Source organism: Protopterus annectens, chromosome 9.part0 (genome assembly GCF_019279795.1).
Source record: "Protopterus annectens isolate FY-2018-M chromosome 9.part0, PAN1.0, whole genome shotgun sequence".
NCBI classification, from domain to species: domain Eukaryota; kingdom Metazoa; phylum Chordata; order Ceratodontiformes; family Protopteridae; genus Protopterus; species Protopterus annectens.
Genome location: NC_056743.1, coordinates 1,808,623,332 through 1,808,644,981, shown reverse-complemented (window position 1 = coordinate 1,808,644,981; position 21,650 = coordinate 1,808,623,332).

Sequence of the window (21,650 nt, the reverse complement as noted above, 5' to 3'; positions counted from 1 at the left end):
TCAGTGTTGTGAAATATTTTGAGACAGTTTCAAGTCTTTTTGAGATCCAAAATTAATGAAGATAAAACAAAGGCAATAGCTGTAAACTATGTATGCACACACAAATTGGTTCAGCAAAACACATATTTATAGGGACATGATAAAATGAACTACTTAGCAGTATGGATTAAAAAGGATTCTGTTGTGGCAGCCTAGGATATGTGGGAAGAGACTAAACAAAAGATAATAAAGAAACTGAGAAATGGGAAGCTCTATTTTATGGATATGGATAGCAAGATACAAGCAGTCAAAATATTTTTAGTCCTTATAGATTTATATACAGGTCAGGCATATTTTTATCTACAGGAGAAGAAGTTGTGGATAGTAATTAAAGGACAATAATGGGATTCTTTTATTAAATGCTCAACTTCTCTGTCCTTTTTCTCCCTATTTACAGTCTATGCTGTGAATAAACAACAATACAGCATTTAAAATATTTTAAGTCAATTGTTTCTGTCCACTAGAACAGTACCTTACTGTACTATGGTGGTTTCATTTTCAAAAAAACTTTTATCCTGCCCTGGAAAATCTTGCAGTCTCCGATTCATTGATGTCATCCAGGCCAATGAATACAGGTAGTTATCTGGCCAATTACCTCCCCAAACTGACATCATCGCGGCCATTCTAAAAACCTACCCATGCTGTAATGTCACAGCTCCCTGGTCCTTCCCCAACCCATACAGAAAGTAAAGACTAGAACAAGGAAACAGTACATGAGTCAAGTCTCATCTCACTGGACTGCCCTGCACTGCCTCTAGGTATCCCATAATGCAGTGCTCAGTAAAAAGAAATACAGACAAGCACTGCATTGTATCCCACAATGCAGTGCTTGTCTTTATATTTTTTTTACAGACAAGCACTGCATTGTGGGATACCTAGAGGCAGACTAAACAATCAGTTTCACTTCAAGATGCTAGACCCCATGTGGTCAGACACAGAAATTATGTATAAAAATATATAAAAAACTGTAAATAGTCCCAGAATGGTGTTAAAATGTAGGAAACACCAAACCATGATAAAATAAACAGGATAGAAGGAGATGAGATAAAAGTGATAATTTAATAAACAGCTGAAGGGTTTTATCAGGGAGAGGAAGACAACAAGAGTCAATTGGGATAACCTGATTCTTCCAATAAAACAATGTGATTTGGGATTATCTGACATGAAGGGATATTTCAGAGCTACACAGTTAAGGCTCCTATACATAGCACAAGCAAAAAGCTATATCTCAAACTGGAAAGGGATGGTGATCAAATGGTGGAAGCTAAAAAAACAAGGAGAGACTGGGATTTTAGATGCAGTTTCTTAAGAAGAATAACAGTAACCATACAGAATATTATATTCAAAAAGTAGCAAAAGTATTCTAAGAAGTAAACCAACATGGGAAAGGAGATTCTGCCGATAGGGATGACTGCAATTAGGGATATAGACAATAGGCAATAAGGGGATAGAATTTATTGGAGAAAACTGGCAAATGGACTACAGTATTAGGAGCAAATAATTAGACAGGGAAAGTTAATAGAATGGGAAGAGGTCAAGAATGTATTTGGACTGCAGGCTAGAAACTGTCTTCCCTATCAAGGCTTGATATCAGAGTATAGGCACAGAGAAAGAAACAGGGGGATCCTTAGTGAAAGACCAGCACTGGTAAAGTTTTAGTGGAATCTAGAACAGAAGTTGCTCTTGAAAAAAGGATAATTAGTAGGGCATATAAAATATTGCATGATAACTATAAGAATAAATCAGAGGAGGTTAGAAAAGATTGAGAAGAGAGATTGGGTAAGCAATTCACAAAGAAACAATGTCTGTCTCCCAAACATAGAACAAAGTCTAGAAGATTTAGGATCTTTGCTTGGAAGCATTTACAGAGTTATTTTATACCCCAAGTAGATTCAAAAGAAATTTTCCTCAGATAGATATCATATATTGGAGGTGTGATAGGGAAGAAAGAGATATTTGGGAACATATTTTTAGGAATGTAATGAGTTGGTAAACTTTAAAAATTCACTGCAGACTATTCTATTAGATATACTAGGTGAGCAAACTGATATAACTAAGGAAATGATTTTTTGAGCTTTGATACAGAATCAAAATTGCCTAGACATAGTAAGGCTTTACTGAGTCTAACTACGGTGGCTGCCAAAAAAAGCAATTAGAAAATGGAAATCAAAGTCTAAACCAACTATTCTAGACATAGTGAATATAGTAACAGATAAAACAACTGGAAAGGGAAAAGGATGGGAACAAATTACATAGAAATAAATGGGGTTTCTGGGAACAATACAAGCAGAATAAAGTTTTTGAGGTGGAGGAAGAATGAGATTTAAAAGAAGGCAGGATTTAATTAAGCTATGTAATATTTGACTGACAGTGACTGGATAGATAAATGACGTATAATGTTTGCAACTAAAATATGTCAATATGGTTTGATTTCATTTCTAGACATGTATGATTGCCTATGTCATAAGTGGTAACTTAATAAAGATGTTTCTTGTTTAAAAATAAATAAAAAAAATACAGCTGAGGTACAAATAGCCACCCGGGTAAAAGATAAGCACAAAGTCTTCTTTATCTTAGAAATCTCAGAAACAATGCTCATCACTGCACACAGCTCAAAATAAATGATATCAATGACATCACATACCCATATCCAGAGGACACACCATATTTACTAGCAGACAAATTCAGCTGTAACTCTCAGATGAAATACTCATATCTACCCCTTTCCTGAAAATTCCCTAGAGCAAGTCCTCAAGGCACTATCATATATCAAGAACACTGTGTCTACTAACAAACCAGGCTGAATACTGGCTAGCCTGAACCATAATTTGTCAGAACCCCCTGAAGAGGCTATTTGACATTAGCCTTATAACAGACTTTGTGCCAAATGCATAGTGGACAGCAACAGTCATTCTCCTGCAGAAAGGTGTGGCCAAAACATATCCAGGTAATTACAGAAAGTACAGTTGTGTACACTTACCATAAATGTAGATGTTCGAGTGTATTCACTGTTGCAGTCATCACATTTGGTTTATCCCTACCAGGATAGCCCTCGGCCAGCCTGAATATCAGAGACTTAGTATTTCTGCATCAGTTGCCATCGCTTGAGGACTGATGTCAAGTTGTCAGTAGTATAAAGTAAGGCAGCCGATGCCATTACATCAGTTTTTCTTGCCCTAACCTGTCAGGAACCCCCAGGTAGGAGGCCAGGCTCTGGTGGAAGAACCCCACCAGTGGAAAATAAATACCAATATCTCCCTTGTAAGGAAAGGAGAACAACAAGGAAAAATGGTAATAAAAGGAGAAATAGAAAAAAGGGGGATGGAAGGAGGGAAACCAGGACTGCAACAGTGAATACACTCGAACATCTAGATTTATGGTAAGTGTACACAACTGTACTATGTTCTTCGTGTTTCACTGCTGCAGTCATCACATTTGGGTTGATTCCCAAAGCTGAGGAAATGGGTGGAGGTAGTCAAGGAAACTAGGGGCTGGCTGGGATGCCCTGCATGACTGCAGAGGCAAACCCTGCCCTGGATTTAGAGAAGAGAGGCAGGTGGTAATGCTTGTTAAAAGTGTGAACAGATGTCCAGGTGGCAGCCTCCAGGATGTCCATGGTGGGGACTCCTCTGAGGAAAGCTGCAGAGGTGGAGGTTGCTCTGGAGTGTGTCCTGACCCCCTTGGAGGGAGGCTCTCCATGCTGTTTGTAGCAGAAATGGATGTGGTGTGCTACCCATTTGGAAATGGTTTGCTTGGAGATGGCTTTGCCTTCTACCCCTGTAGCAAAGCTAATCAGCAATTGATCAGACTTTCTGAAGGATTTAGTCCTGTCTAGATAGAATCTGAGCTGTCTGTGCACATCTAGAGAGTGAAGAATCCTTCCCCCCTTGTTCTGGGGATTAGGAAAAAAGGTGGGCAAATGAATGGATTGGTTGAGAGCCACATTGGAGACCACCTTGGGCATGAAGGATGGGTTAGTTCTGAGGGGTACCTTGTCTGCATGGAAGATGATGAAGGGTTCCACAGCCATGAGTGCTTGCAGCTCAGAGACTCTTCTGGTTGAAGTGATGGCCAGAAGGAATGCGGTCTTCCAGAACAGAAATTTTAGCTCTGCAGAGGAAACTGGTTTGAAAGGGGGCAGGGTGAGCTTTTCCAATACAAAGTTGAGGTCCCAAGCTGGTATTGGTGCCCTTCTGGATGGTTGCTAGCCCCTCTTAGGAACTATTTGACAAAAGGGTGTGAAAAAAGGGGCTGCTCAGTGTGACAATGAGCAGAAATAGCAGAGGCATGAATTTTTATAGAGGAGAAAGAGAGTCCACTGTGTAGTGGGTCAGCTAAGTATTCCAGGATGAGCAGGAGGCTGTGCCACATTGACTCCCTTAGCCTGGATCCAGGTGCAGAACCTTTTCCATTTATCAGCATAAGACATTCTGGTGCTAGAGCATCTGGCCTCATGGATAACATCCAGAACCAGTTTACTGAGGTTGTCAGATTGGTTCAGGGTTAGGGAATAAGCCAAGTTGACAAATTGAGTGTCTGCAATTGGGGATGCATGAATTCCCCTTCCTTCTGGATCAGGAGGTTTGGAATCCGAAGAAGATGCCATGGAGGCAGCAAGGACAGGCTGTGCAGCAAGGGGTAACAGTGTTGCCAGGGCCAGTCTGGAGCTATAATAATAGTCCTTGGTTTTTCCTCCCTTATTTTGAGCAGTACTCTGGGTTTGAGAGGTAGGGGAGGAAAGGCATACACCGATAGACTGACCCAGGGGAAGGACAGGGCATCCACTTTCCAAGCCATGCAGTGATGCTCTGTGGTGCAAAATTTGCTAGGCTGATGGTTGATGTGGGAGGCAAAGAGGTCGACCTTTGGGGTTCTCCATTTCTGATTTATTAGGGTGAAGGTACTTCTGTTGAGTTGCCACTCATGTGGGTCCAGAAGATTTCTGCTTAACTGGTCTGCCAGAGAGTTGAGAGAGCCTGGTAGGAATTATGCTAATAGGTGTAGATGCATGGCAGAGGCTGTGTGCCAAAGGGTCATGGCCAGCTTGCATAGAGGGTAGGAGTGAGTCCCTCCCTGCCTGTTGATGTTGTCTGTTTTGATCAGGAGAGCCCCTGGAGAGAGAAGGGGCTTGAAAGCTATCAAGGTGTGCTGCACAGCCATCATCTCTTTTTGATTGATGTGCAGAGGTATTTGCTGTGGGCTCCATTGGCCCTGTATGCACATCCAAGTGTGCAACCCAAGCATAGTCTGATGCATCTGTGGTGAGGGTTTGGGTCACAGGGGTGGGGAGAAAGGCAGTCCCTTGTTATGGGAGCATGTTGTTGCCCACCAAAGAAAATCTTTTCTGAGGCAAGAAATTATAGGTAGAAGAGTTTCCGGGTTCATATTAGAATGACAAAAAAGCATTTTGTCGAAAGCGTTTTTGTCGACACATGTAGGGCGAACAGGCAAAACAGTGAAGTGGCTGTTCAGCGAATTCTTTCCCTGGGAAAGAAGTCGCTTGACCGCTTCATTGCTTTGCCTGTTCCAGAGTGCAGTGTGGTCCCTTGTCCAGTATAGCTCCTGAGCATGATTGTGCAACAGTTATGGACCTTAGGGTTAGGGTGCAGGTTAAGGTAAGTGCATATGTATAAAAGTGTTTAATGTTTTTTTATTTTGCATTAGATGTATGGTTGAGTTATGTGTGTGTGTGTCTTTAGCTGTTTACTTTTATTTTGTGGGGGTAGGATTAGGGTTAAGGTAAGTGTGTTTGTGTTTGGAACTGTTTATGTAAATGTGCGAGAGTTATTGACCTTAGGGTTAGGGTGCAGGTTAAGGTAAGTGCATATGTTTTAAGATGTTTAATGTTTTTTTTTTTTTTTTGTTAGATGTATGGTTGGGTTACGTGTATGTGTGTATTTAGTTGTTTACTGTTTTTGGGGTGGTATAATTAGGGTTAGGGTATGTGATTTTGAAGTGTTTAATGTTTTTTTTTTGGGGGGGGGTTGGAACAGTGATTTCTTTCCATAGGAAAGAAATCACTGTTCTGTGGTTTCGACATCTTCAGCATTCGCTGAATATGTATTGATGCAACACCATTCACTGTTTTCAGCGTTCAGTGTTATAATGTTATAATATGAACCTGAGTTTCCAGGTCTTGAGAGTGTTGGCACCAAAGTCTCTTTAGGTACCACTGAAGTTTCCTCATATGCAGTCTGGCACATGGAATGAGTAGTATGCAAGATGTCATGAACCCCAGAGCTTGTAGGATCTTCCTTGCAGTTAGCTGGGGTCTGGTGGCTAGTTGTGAGATGTAGGTTGTCAGGAAAATGTGTTTCTCTGGTGTAAGGTATGCCACCTGGGATGCTGTGTCTAGATTTGCTCCCAAGAAGATTATCCTTTGGGTAGGCACCTGCTTGGACTTCTTTTCATTGATTGTGTACCCTAGAGAGGTTAGGAGGGTCTTTACAAAGGCCAGGTGCTTGAGCAGCTTTTCCTGGCTGTCTGCCTGAATAAGACAGTCATCTAAGTATGGGTAAATCTGAAAATTTCTTTGTCTGCAAAAGGCAATGGCCAGATCCAGACATTCTGTGAAAACTTCTGGGAGCAGTAGATAAGCCAAAGGGAAGTGCAGAGAACTGAAAGTGTTGAGATCCTGCCCTAAAGCTCAGATATTTCCTGCATGATTTCATGATAAGAATGTGGAGGTAGGCCTCTTTTAGATCTAGGGTGACTAGCCAAGCATCCCTGGAGAGCATGGGTAGCAGCTGCTGGAGGGTGAGCATTTTGAATTTTGGGATCACCAGGAAGGTGTTTAGAATGGATAGATCAAGGATAGGGTGCCAGGTGCCATATTTTCTGGGTACCAGAAATAGTCTGGAGTAGAAACCTTGGCCTATCTGTTCTGAAGGAACATCCTCTACTGCTCTCATAGATAGCAGGGAAAGGATTTGCTTTTGAGCCTCTGCCCACTGATTTGGAGGTAGATCTAGGAACCCTTTTGGGGTTGGAAAGGTGGGGAAAGAAAATTTGTATCCTTGACACACAATGTTCAGAACCCAGTGGTCCTTGGTAATGGTGGCCCAGGTGCTTAAGTGAAAGGAGAGTTTTCCTCCTAGGGGTAAGTGAAGGTGGGCAGAGGGAGGGGGTGAAGGATGTGAGTCATTGTGAGTTCTTACCATAAGGGGGTGGCTTAGAACTCCTTGGTTTTGAAGTGGAGGTAGTCCACCGCTTAGATCTCTGCATTCCCTGTAGCTGCTGTCGGGGGGGGTCTGTTTCCATGGGGCTTAGGCTGGTCCATTTACTGGAAGCAGGAAAGGACTAGTGTTTGGAGGGACAATGCCTGCTGAACCTAGGGAGCTGGACCTGCAAGAAATCCTTAACTGTTTGCATAGATTTTGCTTTTTCTTCCATCTTTTTTAAGACCTCTTCTGCTTTACTGCCAAATAAGTTACCTTTGTGCAAGGGGGCATCCAACAATTCAGATTTGACATGGTCTGGCAGGGGCTGTTCCTTAAGCCATGCATGCCTTCTAATGACAGATGCAGTGACTGCTCCCCTGCAAGAAGGTTCTAGGGCATCAAAAAGTACAGTTTTGTACCTACCATAAATGTAGATGTTCGAGTGCTAATACAGCTGCAGTCATAACAGATGGGTTCTCCTGCCGTCAGGCGGGTCCTCGGTCGGCTGAATTCCAAAGTCTAGGTCCGGCATCGGTTGTCATCACTTCTTCCCTGACGTCAGTGCGACAGGGGTATAAAAGAACCAGCCGACGCCATTTTCTTCAGTTTTTCTTGCCCCAGATGTCAGGTGCCCCCAGAAGGAAGGCAATACATAAATTTATGTAATAATGCAATGCAGAATAATCAAAATACAGTAGTTGCAAGCAAATACACCATAAATGAATACCCCAATCAGGTTGTATGAGGATGTGTTAACCTATAGGCCTGTCCCAAGAGGGGAAGGAGGGAGGGAAACCTGGACTGCAGCTGTATTAGCACTCGAACATCTACATTTATGGTAGGTACAAAACTGTACTATGTTCATCGTGCATACAGCTGCAGTCATAACAGATGGGTAGAATCCCAAAGCTAAGAAAGGGGTGGTAGGCACTAGGTGGAACTCGGAGGAGCCAGGATGCCCTGCAAGACTGCAGTGGCAAAGCCTGCTTTAGTTTTGGAGTATAATGGTAGGTGGTAGTGCTTGGAGAAGGTATGTACAGAACTCCAAGTGGCTGCTTCCAAAATATCTTTGGTAGGAACTCCTCTGAGGAAGGCTGCAGAGGTAGCTGTGGCCCTTGTGGAGTGAGATCTGATGCCTGTAGGTACAGTTTTGCCATGAAAAGAATAGCAAAAGCGTATGCAGTGGGCTATCCATTTTGAGATTGTCCGTTTTGAAATTGGCTTTCCTTGAGCTCCTACAGCATAGGACACAAAGAGCTGTTCTGATTTTCTAAAAGGCTTTGTTCTGTCCAGATAATAACATAGTTGTCTGTGGATATCCAAGGAGTGTAGTAATCTCTCCCCTTTGTTTTGAGGATTAGGATAGAAGGTAGGTAAGTGTATGGCCTGATTCAAAGCTACCCTGGATACCACTTTAGGCATAAAGGACAGGTTGGTTCGTAAGGAAACTCTGTCCTGATGGAAGATGATGAAAGGCTGCACAGCCATGAGAGCTTGTAGTTCTGAAACTCTACGAGCTGAGGTAATTGCCAGAAGGAAAGCTGTTTTCCAGGACAAATACTGCAAATCTGATGAGGCAGCTGGTTCAAAGGGAGCCAAGGTCAGTTTTTCCAGCATGAAATTGAGATCCCAAGCAGGTATTGGTTGTTTTCTTGGGGGTCTTAGATTCTTAGCCCCTCTGAGGAACTGTCTTAAGAGAGGGTGAGAGAATAAGGGTGGATCAGTGTTGTATTCTGCAGAAATGGCTGAGGCATGGATTTTGATGGAGGAGAATGAAAGTCCACTGCTTAGCAGCTCAGCTAAATACTGTAGTATTTGAGGTAAATTCAGTTTTTCAGGATCCTGGTCCTTTTTCTCATTCCAGACACAAAACCGTTTCCATTTTGCGGAGTAAGCTTTTCTAGTTGATGGCCTTCTGGCCTCCAAAATGACATCCTGCACCTCCTTGGAGAGTAGGGTCTGTTGTGATGCTAAGGAATCTTCCATGCAGCTAGATTGAGTGTTTTTAGCTGGCTGTGAAGAGTTTTGAAGCTGTGCTGAGTCAGAAGAAGAGGCATTAGAGGCAGGGTCCATGGTGGGGAATGCATCAGGCTCCTCAGGATTGGGTACCAGTGTTGTCTTGGCCAGTCCGGAGCAATGAGGATCATCTTTGGTCTGTCTGCTCTGGTTTTCAATAGAACTTTGGGCAGCAGAGGAAGAGGTGGGAAGGCATAAACTGTCATTGATGTCCAACTGAAAGAGAGAGCGTCCACTCTCCAGGCCTTTGGATGGAAAATCCTTGAGCAGAATTTTGTCAATTGGTGATTTTTGTGGGAGGCAAAGAGATCTATGTCTGGCCTTCCCCATGCTTGGATTATTTCTGTAAAAACTTTTGGATGCAACTTCCATTCGTGTGGATCTGTCATATTTCTGCTTAGGTTGTCTGCCAGCATGTTTTCCTTGCCTGGCAAGTACTGTGCTTGTAGTTCGATTTGTAAGTCCATGGCCATGTTCCAAAGTGACATGGCCAGTCTACTTAGGGGGTATGAATGTGTTCCTCCCTGTTTGTTTATGTACCACATAACTGTGGTGTTGTCCATTCTTATCAATGGTTGACCTGGTTGCAGAATGTCCTTGAAAGCTATAATAGCCCCCCAGGCATAGTCCGAGGCGTCTGTTGTGATGACTTGATTGGCTTGAGGCTTGCTGAATGGAAGACCTGTGTTTGTTTGGCATGCTTGAGCCCACCACAGAAATTCCTTTTGCAGACATGGAATTAATGGTATTATTGTTTCCAAACTGTGGCTGTGTTGAGACCATATGTTTTTCAGGTACCATTGAAGTTTCCTCACATGCAGCTCTGCACATGGGATTAGTAAGATGCAAGATGCCATGAATCCCAGAGACTGCAGGATTTTCCTTGCAGTCAGCCTGGTGCAATTTGCTAGTGCTCTGAAGTATTGAGTTAGTTGCCCCTGCTTCTCTGGCGTGAGGTAGGCCATCTGGGTGTTTGTGTCCAAGTTGGCACCCAGGAAAATTATCTTCCGAGAGGGTATTAGCCTTGATTTCTTTTTGTTGACTGTGTATCCCAGAGAGCTCAACAACATTATTACATAAGCCAGATGTTTCAGAAGTCTGCAGTAGGCAATTACTGATGCCAGGCATTTTGTGAATACCTGGGCGCAGTAGATAAGCCAAAGGGCAATGCAGAGAATTGATAATGGGTTGAACCTGCAAGAAATCTGAGGTATCTTCTGCAATTTTGTCTGATTGGGACATGCAGGTATGCCTCCTTGAGGTCCAATGTTACCAGCCAAGACTCCTTGCCCAGCATGGGAAGAAGTTGCTGTAGAGTGAGCATCTTGAATTTTGGTATGAGTAGAAATGTGTTTAGGATGGACAGGTCCAAAATAGGTCTCCAATCTTTTCCCTTCCTTGGTACCAGGAATAGCCAGGAATAAAAACCTTGACCTTGTTCATGCGTAGGTACCTCTTGAATAGCTTTCATGTCTATGAGATCTGTAATTTGCCTTTGTGCCTCTGCCCTTTGATTGTGTGGCAGGTTTGGCATGCCTCTCATTTTTGGAAGGGTGTGAAAATGGAATCTGTAGCCTCTGTTTATAATGTCCAGGATCCATTTGTCTTTTGTGACAATATGCCAATTATTTGAAAATAATGGCAGCTTTCCTCCTAAGGGGGCTGCCATTTGAGTCTTGCTTGGCATGCAAAGAGGAAAGTCATTGGGCTTGCTTTCTGAATGATTGCGAGTTATCCTCACCACCTCTTTGTGTAGGAGCTTGCCATTGTCTGCCTCTAAAGGATCCTTGGGATTGTCCTCTGCCCCTCAGGTGCCTGTATCTGCCTCTTTGGGGTCTGTCCGTGGCTGGAAAGGACCAATTTTTGGAAGGCCAATTTCTACTGAAACGTGGGGGTTGTACCTGTAGAAAATCTTTCACAGTTTGCATTGATTTAGCCTTTTCCTCCATTTTCCTTAATACCTCCTCAGCATTAGCACCAAATAATACATCCTTTTGAAGAGGGGCATCTAGTAATTTAGCTTTGACATGATCAGGCAAGGTTTGTTCCTTGAGCCAGGCATGTCTACGTATGATTGATCCTGTAACAGCAGCTCTACATGAGGCCTCTAGAGCATCAAAACCACATTGTAAGGTATGCTTACCCACTTGTTCTGCATTATGCATCAAATCCTGCAACTCCTTCAAGTCTGGTTGTTCAGGTTGTGACATTTTACTTTTCAATTGTGATAACAAAAACTGCTGGTATTTTAGCATATGGAACTGACAGTTTAAGGCCCTCATGGTTAAGGTAGCCGAGGTATATACCTTTTTCCCCACCTTTCTAAGGATCTGGAATCTCTCTCGGAAGGTAATGGATTTTTAGCAGTGGAGGCCTTAATTCCCTTGGGGCCCTGTGAGATGGTTTCTGGGTCAGCAGCATGGCTTTTGTATAGAAATTGGTGTGAGTCAGGAACCCTGTAGTATCTGTTAGGCTTAACTGGGACTGGAGGCAGAGAGTCCGGTTTAAGGCAGGCCTCCAAGTAGACATCATCTAGGATGTCCAAGACAGGAGGTATAGCCAGAGGCCTGTGCTGAGGTAGTAAGAGAAATTCCCTAAGCCTTTTCTTGGAATCAGAATAATCTTGGCCTTCCCAGTGGAAGTGTTCCCTTAAAGTATGCAGAGTTTCCCCAAATGAGTAATCCTCTGGGGGGGATACAGAAGGAATGGACTCCTCCGCATCAGAGTCTTCAAAAGGGGAGTAAGAATGTTCCTGATCATCAGAGTGCTCTGAAATAATGGAGCCCTGATCAGAGGAGGGGGATTCTTCCTCCACTCTGGGCCTTTTGTCCGGTGGGGGTTGAGAACCCCTGATAAGAGTAATTAAATCCTCAGCCATTTTAAGCATCTGCTTTTTAGGCATGGGGCCTGGAGATGGGCCCTGTGTAGCTTGTCTCTTAGAGTGCATGGCTGCTTTAGACTTAGTGAAAGCCTTGATGGAGAAAGAAGAAGAAGGTCTGAAGACACCTTGAGTGGAGGTAGTCCTGTCCACATTTTGAGGTTCAACGCCAAGAGTGGCTTCGGTATCTGTAGTCGGGGTGTGGGCCGAGGAGCCTGCGACCTCGGGCACAGGAGACACCGCCAATGAAGTGTCGTAGGTAATCAGGGGCTGTGTAGGTGCCTCACTGAGAACCGGACCACGTGTAGTCGGCTTTGGCATGGTGTCGGTAGAGGCCACGGACCTCATGTGTCGGTCCTTATCTTTGCGTTTTTTAGACAAAATTGGAGTCGGAGTATCCGACGACATAATATAGTTAAATGTTTTTCCAAAATAATGCTGGGTGAACTCCGCCCGACGCTTAATGGTGCTTTTGTTAAATGTAGCACAAAAGCGACAGACCGAGATGTTGTGGTCTGGGCCTAAACAAGGTATACAGAGGGAATGGAAATCCTTATGTGGTATTTGCTTCCCACATGAAATACAATTATTAACTTTGTCTGACATCGGTCTGAGGCAAGAAAAGTTTCCCCAACGGGGTACTTAGCTTTCAAGAAGACTTCGGTTTCAAAATTTTTGTAATTTCAGGAGCTGGCCGACCGGCACTTGCGAACTGCTTCTGCTTCGGGCACCGCGCGGCAAGAAAGACTGAAGAAAATGGTGTCGGCTGGTTCTTTTATACCCCTGTCGCACTGACGTCAGGGAAGAAGCGATGACAACCGACGCCGGACCTAGACTTTGAAATTCGGTCGACCGAGGACCCGCCTGACGGCAGGAGAACCCATCTCTTATGACTGCAGCTATATGCACGATGAACATCCTCAGTGCAAGGTGTGTTTAGTTACTTGACTTGGAGAATGCATTAACTCTTGTAAATCTTTAGATTCTGCCCAAGCAGGAAAGGAAGACATTTTTTGTTTAAGGACTTCCAAGGTATGTTGCTGAAATTTCAGCATATGGAACTGACAGTTTAGTGCCCTGACAGCAAGAGTAGCTGAGGTGTATACTTTTTTACCTCATCTGTCCAATGCTCGGGAATCCCTGTCTGAGGGGGTAGATTACTTAGCAGAGGTTGTTTTAATCCCTTTTGGCCCTTGAGAAATGACATCAAGGTCAGCTGTAGGATTTTTAAAAACATATTTGTGAGAGTAAGGGACTCTGTAGTACCTGTCTGGTTTTCTGGTAGTTGGAGGAAGGGCATCAGGAGTCAAACTGGATTCAAGGAAAACATCCTCCACAACATCCAGGACTTGGGGGGGGGGGGTGGCCAAAGGTCTGTGTTGTGGAAGATCTAGGAATTCCCTGAGTCTCTTTTTAGACTGAGGGTAGTCCTGACTCTCCCATTGGAAATGCTCCCTTTAAGTATGCAAGGTTTCTCCAAAGGAAAAATCCTCTGGGGGAGAGGCTGAAAGAATGGAATCCTCTGCATCAGAATCCTCATAAGTGGAGAGGGGTTGCATTTGCGATCATGAAGATCAGGGATCCAGATCCTGAGGTCATTGTTCCCCATCCCTGTACTCTTCACTTATCAGACCAATGATCAATTACAATGTCCCATCGGGATGTATCTCACCCAACATCTGCAGCAATTGAGACCCCAAAAACCAAAAACCAAAAAGGAAAGGACTCCAAATCTGTCATATGATTGAATTTGAGAAACTTCAGCTCTATTCAGTCAGTCAGTCACTCTGCTCAGGTGTGACATGTATGACATACAAACAGACCATGTCAACCCAGAATTAATGGACATGCTCCACCTCAAATCAAAAACCCCAAAAAACCACTAAGCAAGCGACTTAAAACCTTAACCTTGGGATATAAATAGGGGCGTGCTGGAGGATAGATTTATCACTCAGAGACTCTATGCTGTGGAATAAAATCCTGGTCCATGTGAGGCAGAGCACCTCGCTGGCTCTGTTCAAGAGACTGTCACTGACAGAGCACACAGCAACTAATGGGCAGGGCATTTTTTTTTATCATATAAGGGGTGGCGTAAGCCACAAAAATTTGGGCTAGGCTTATAAATGCCTTAGGGCAGATAGCCTAGTATAAACCTATGAACCTATGTCTTCATATTCAGATACATCAGATTCTACTGACTCTTGTTCAGACAAAACTACAAGGGACATATCTCTTTTCCTTTTGGAAGTGGTAGCTTAGCTTCCCATGATCAGCATAATAAGGTCTTCCACCATTTTAAGCATTTGAGACTGAGGCAAGGTAGCAGGTGCCTGAGAGTGGGTCACTGTTTTTTGGGGTGTGGTTCGTACCCTGGGCCTAAGAAACTCGGTCATTTTTGAAAGAACGGTAGTCATGAAAGAAGACATTGGTTTGTGTCGAGATTTCGTAGTGCGAAGGACTTCTTCAGAAGCCAGTGCCTGCTCAGTGGCTCCGGACCCATCCAAGGTAGAGATGACCGCATGATCCTTAGTCGAAGAAGAGTTTTGCGGCATACCAGACTCTGAAAGGGTCTCAGTAGAGGCCTGCAAATCAACAGAAGTGGGCATCAGGGGCTGCAAAAGCGCCTCACTGAGTACTGGAGAACCGACGACTAGCTTAACAGAAGCACTGTCGGTAGGTTTGGACCTGTCTGGTCTGTCTCTGTCTTTATGTTTTTTCTGAAGATCTGCTGTTGGATGGCTTACCAAAGCCATATAGGAATTCGAAGACTGCAAGGGAAAATATCTGGCTACAATAAGGGCCCAACGATGGATAGTTCTGGCATTAAACAAAGCACAAAAGTGACAATGGGGGACATTGTGGTCTGGGCCTAAACAAGTGACACAGTAAGAGTGGAAGTCTCAGTGTGGTATTTGCTTTCCATAGGTGAGACAATTATCAACTTTTTCTGACATCGGTTAGAGCAAGAAAAAAGGATCCCCAATGGGGTACTTAGCTTTAGAAGACTTCAACTTCAATTCGGTAGACAAAAAGTCAGATAGCGGCCAATCGGCACTCGTGCGAACTGCTCCTGCTTCGGGCTCCATGGCAAGAAAGACTGATGTAATGGTGTCATCTGACTTACTTTATACTACTGACGACCTGACGTCAGTCCTCAAGTGACAGCAACCGATGCAGAAATACTAAGTCTCTGGTATTCGGGCCAGCCAAGGGCTACCCTGGCAGGGATAACCCAAATGTGATGACTGCAACAGTGAAACACAAAGAACATCCATAAGCCTACCTAGTCTCACCAGCAAGGCTACAGAAAGGATCATTATTGAACAAATAAATAGGGAGACAGGTGACCTACAGACTCTTGACCCATTCTAGTTCAGATTTTTCAAAGGTAACTCCTGCCTACGTAACCTGGATGACTTCTTCAAAAAAGTCACAGAGACAACAGACAAGGTCAAATCAGTGCACACTGCCTAGTCTCGACCTTGTAAGGGTGTTCAACACCATCCCATACTCAGGCATTACAGACAGTCTCTCCTAGCTAAATGTTAATACCTGTGTAACTCGTTGGATAGCAAATTGTCTCACAAACAGAACACATGAAATATGGAATGGCAGCTCTATCTCTTACAAAAGATCTATTACTGGTGGAGTGACCCATACTCTAGTACTTGGACTGCTTCTCAGTGGCATTTACTTCTCCGAGGCCAATGCTAATGTTAAGGGACTGTGTATGAATAAGTCTGCAAATGACTGCAAAATTGATGTCATCATAAACTCCCCCCAGAGGACACCATGATCCTACAGCTGGGCCTGACTCACACAGTTGGTACCAAAATTATGGACTGAAACTAAATACCAAAAAATGTATAACTGTATCCTTTGACAAACATTACACTCTTTGTAACTACTATACTGACAAAACCCCCTGAAAACTGATTCTGTAGTCAGAGATCTGGGAACATATGTTGAGAAGTAACAGTACTTTGCTCACCATATATCCACTATTGTAAGGAAGTCCTTTTTTATTGCACAACTTATTACTAAGGGCATGGTGTCTAGGTCCAGGGATGTGATCTTTCCACTGTATTCTGAACTCATCAGGCTAATCATAAAGTATAATGCCCACTTTGATATTTACCTGTCCAAATGTTTGACACAACTTGAATGGCCATAACACTTTCGTACTAAGAAAATCAAGAGCCTAAATTTACAGGTTCTCAAAGCCTTGTCCCTCTTCTCAGTGTCCTACTGAAATGCAATCTCTACCTCGCATACAGAGCCTCAACAGGCTTTACCCTGTCAGACCTACTGCATGTGTGCAAGTAAAATGTGAGCATTAACATCCCTCCAATAGCTAAAAATTTATTTTGCTACATAAATAGAATATGTTGGAGGGATGATATGCATCACTGAGAATACCAGCTTCTTCTCCATACAAAGCAAAGTACTTTTCTTATATTATTCAAATGTAATCTAGACGAAGAGATGTGTAACCACAAATTCACCCCTAGTTTAGCATCCTTGTCCCACATGGATAAGGGCAACATGTAAAGATTATGCTTATTTTGGGGTTATTCATACTTACAATAAAATTCATAGGAATGTATGTCTAGGTTTCTAAAGATCCTTACGGATCAACAGCCTAGTAAGTACTTATGAACCTGAACTGTGTGTGTGTGTGTGTGTGTGTGTGTGTGTGTGTCTCTGTTAAATATATCATGTTTAGTCAGTCTTTAAGAGATCACAGTTTATATCTTTTGGCTAAGGACTTCCAAGATGGCTGCATACTGATCAACAAACTGATCAGAGCTCTCACAGTGTAAAAATTGAAACTCGGGGGGGGGGGGGGGCAGTGCAGTTTATCAGTTTGGTAAGGAGGAGTTTCTGGTTAGTAATTACACATCCTGGATTCCATTAAAGAAGAAATTTGGAAAGAAAATAAGAGAACATCAACCTGAAAATATCACAAACTCCAGCTGGGAAAAATCTTCCAGCTATTCAGTAAAAAGCAGTTTTAGTTTCAGCTATTGGACAAAAGACTTGCAGTAATTTATAATTTAAAGGAAAACGTAAATTCACTCAAAAGACTGGAAATAATAGAAGACATTTAAACTAACTATTCAGATAAACTGATAAAACTGAAAATCTCAGAGGGTGAAAAAAGGCTAACTGAGCATTAGGCTTCTCACAAAGAGCTGTTTCAAAACATTGTGGAGTTACAAAGCACAGCATGCAGAGAAAACCAGGGGCTTTCTACTGTACCAGAGAAACTGGAAGAAAAAGACTGTATTCATTTTATGACAATGGAGATAAACAACATGACTGATGTTCCACAGCACAATTTATTAACTGAGAGAAGGCACATTGTGTGCATGCTCCAAAGATGGCTGTGAGAAAGCAGATGAGACCTATATTACTAAAGCTATAACCATACCAGCAGGAGGAGTTATTCCAGACCTGATTGTGGCAGAAGCAAAAAGTAGTAAACATTGAAAACAACAGGATGTTTATAGAACACAGCTATTCACTGTGCACCAGACAGAAAAGCATATTTATCCCAATAATCAGGGAATATTAAGAGGCAGGTGAGATTCAAGTTGTTGTATTCAGTTTTCTTCAGAATATTTTTCCCTGCAATTTTAAAGAAATTTTTTGAATGCAGAGAATGCTAAGTAGGAAAATAAGCTTAGCCAGCAATCAGAAATGAACTCTGTTTCTCATTCTTTTGGTGATAACAATGTTCATAAAGGGACTTTGCCAGAGACACCTTTTTCATTGTTCTAAAATGAAATGGAAAATGCTTGAATGACACAAAAAAGCATAGAAATTAAAAAGAATCAACTGTACTTTGAACTTGATCCAGAGACTGGTGCTGGGAGATAGAGGATCAGGAAGAATAGCAACATTAGTGAATAAATGGAAACTATAAAGCATCGATCCCATTAGATATATGGAAAGACATGTGAAGTGTGGCTTTGCAAAAAAAGTGGCTGAGACAGACCAGAATTTGGTTGACTGTGTTAAACAGATGTGTGAATTGTAAAGCATGTGCCACATTTCAAGTAATTAACATTTAGAAGGACACCGAAGGTAAAAAAAAAGAAGAAATACATTTTTGTTATTACTAATATATGTACACACATTTCATTATGTAAATTCCATGTTATATTGTAAAGAAGTTTTGCATTGTGTGCAGTTAAGGTTATTTTAAATGTGTGGTAGAGGGAGTCTTATCAGTGACTAATGTATATAATAAATATATTAAAGCACAAGGTACACTTTCATAATTATATGGTATCCAGGCTTTACACTGAAGCAAGGTAAGAAAGGCTGGATAGAAGCAAGTTCAAGTTATATAATATTATGATCTTGGGCTACTGGAGTTGGGGATGTAAAAGTGAATTAAAATAACATATTTCTGTACAGAGGTGGATATCTAGATTAATGTGCTTGATAGGAGTTAACAGTTATGGCTAATAGACATAACACAATCAAAAAGCTATAATTCAAAGTGGAAAGGGATGATGATGAAGCAGGGGATAAATTCAAGAAATAAAGAGAGTGGGATTTTGGATGCAGATCAAGGAGAATAGTAACAGCTAAAATGAATCATGGCACAACTGTTGTCCAACAAGATGTACACCAAATCACTTAAATATCAAAACAAAGATTTTAATGCATAAAAGTAAATTAAACACTGTTGTCCCACAAAATAAGGACTTCATCAGAACTTCTTAAAAGAACTGACGTTTTTGATGAAAGGGAAAATGATTACTTGACTGTTTGCATCAATTCACTCTCAGTTGATTGGTTTAGAGTTGGCACATGCTTGTTCTTTATTATCTAAATCTGATCAATTGTTCTTTAGGAAGTTCTAAAGAAGTCCTTATTTTGTGGGATGAAAGCACTTAACTTATGTGCTGTGCCTTGATTCATTTTTATTAGTTTTTCATTGCAGCATTTTCTTCTCTTTGGTTTTGTTATTTTGAGAATAACAACAGTCATAAAGACTATTACATTCAAAAAGTATCAGAAACTTTTCTAAGAACAAAGCTAACATGAGAATGGAGAGAGGAGATTCTGTTGATAGGGATGACTGCAATTAGGGTAGCAGAACAGGTAAGAGGGTGCTGGAATTTACTGGGGAAAACTGGCAAAGGAACAAAGCTATTGGGGAAAAATAACTAGAGATGGAAAAGTAATAGAATGGGAAGAAGCCAAGAAGACATTTAGACTGTAGGCTAGAGACTGCTTTCCCTATCAGGGACCTATACAGTATAGGCAAACAGAAAGGGAAAGGGGAATCCTAAGTGAAAGACCTGCCCTAACAGAGTTTTAATTTATTCATTTATTTAACATTTGTTAACTGGGAAAGTCTGACTTGGAACAAAGCCAATTTTCAGCAGAGGCCTGGGGAGAAACACTCCAGATGCATGTCTTTGAATGTGGGAGAAAACCGGAGCACCAGGAAGAAACCCACATGAATGTAGGGAGGACATGCAGACTCTGCACAGAAGGCACTCCAGCCAAGAATTGAACTGGAGAACCTCTTTCTACCACTGCACCACTGTACCATTTTTAGTTGAATCTAGAACAAAAGCTGATGTTAAAAAAGGAACATCTAGCAGGGCATAGAAAATATTGCATAAAAAAATACAGGAATCAATCACAGGAGGTTAGAAAAGATAGAAAACACAGATTAGATAAGCAATGCATAAATAAACAATAGGAGGACATGTGCATAGCTCCAGAATATACAACAAAGTCTAGGAGATTTAGGATCTTTGCTTGGAAGTATTTACATAGGTATTTTTATACCTCAAGCAGACTCCAAAGAATTTTTCCACAGGTAGACGGCAAATGCTGGAGGTGTGATGGAGAAGAAGTAATGGGGGAACATATGTTTGGGGAGTGTAATGAGGTAGCAGACTTTAAAAATTCCCTACAAAGTACTTTGTCGGAAATAATGGATGAGCAAATGTGTGTAACTAAGGAAATTACTTTTTTGAGCTAGGATACAGGATCTGAATTGCCTAGTCATAATGAGGCCTTGTTAAGTTTAAGTCTGCTGGCTGGCAAAAAAGCAATCACTAGAAAATGGAAATCAAAATTTCCCTCGGTGGTGCAGTGGTAGCATTGTCGCCTCTAGCCAAGAGGTTCTCCCATTCGATTCTCGGATGGAGCGCCTTCTGTGTGGAGTCTGCATGTCCTCCCCATGGTCGAGTAGCGTTCGAAAGACATGCTTGAATGGGCATGCCTTCATTGAAGGTTGGGCGTCAGGCTGGCACCTCTGCACCATAAAAATCAACTGCCAATCATTAGAGGACCAGAGGTCCGCTGTGGCGACCCCTAACTGGGAAAAGCCAAAAGAAGAAGAACAGAAAATGGAAATCAAAGTCTAAATCAACCGCATTTAAAGTACTGAGTATTGTAACAGAGATAAAAGAACTGGGATCTTTAGAAAAGGGTAGGAGCAAATTAAATAGAAAAAATGGAAACTGAGGGAACAATGCAGCGAATAATGTCTTGGAAGAGTGAGGTTTATGAGAAGCCTGGAACTGAATAAATTTATGTCATTTTTGATTGATGATAATTATACAAAAATAATATTTGTGATGTATAACATTGCAACTGGGAATATGTTAATATGTTTTTTTTTATATAAATATGTTTGTCTGCATCTTAAGTGATATTTCAATAAAGGCATTTAAAAATCACTTTGGTTTGAGTTATAGACAGGTTTGATAAACAAATAGCCATGGAAATACAAGGAAATTATGAAAGGCTTACAAAATGGTACTTCTTTCCCACATTTGGAAAGTGACAAACTGTTCTGTTTTCTTTATTTCCAGATGCCTTTAATTTATGAGAAAGAGTCTACAGATGCAAACAATCATGAAAGGGCTAAATAGTGTGTTCAATGTAAAATTTGCAAAGATTCTTTCGTGCATATGCAAAGCCAATAGCTATTTTCCCTATAACTAACTTGGAGATCAGAAGTATGCAAATACAAGCAATTTACCATGAACAGTTTGAACATCTTCTGCTGAGTGAATAGTACAAGGCACAATATAATTAACATTTAAAAGAACACTGGCAAACATTTCAGTGAAAAATAAACTTTAAAGCTGTGGGAAGTGAAAAAGTTATACAAGTAGATGCCTTCCCAGCAAGCTTAGTTCTTTAATGTATTTAATATAAAAGTGCACAATTTAGTTTATATAGTTAAATGAAACCCTTTCATTTTTTTTTCTTAGGGCTAAAAGTTATTTATTATTAAAAGTATGCAAGCTGTTTTTCACATCAGGGAGGGGAGCAGAGATAAAAAAATAACAGACAGCAATTAGTTTAAGTCGGAACATATGTTGTAGCATCCATGTTAAAACAGGTAAGTTTAATTTTAGATTAGGTAATGCCTGTGGGTGTGGCCATTGATTGGAGGCAACTTCTATCTGGAGGGGAAAATTTTTATTTGCAGCAAATATACATAGTTGGTGGATGGGAGTTCTAAACATTTATTTAGATTTTTTTTAAGTGTTTTCATTGAAGCAAAAGTC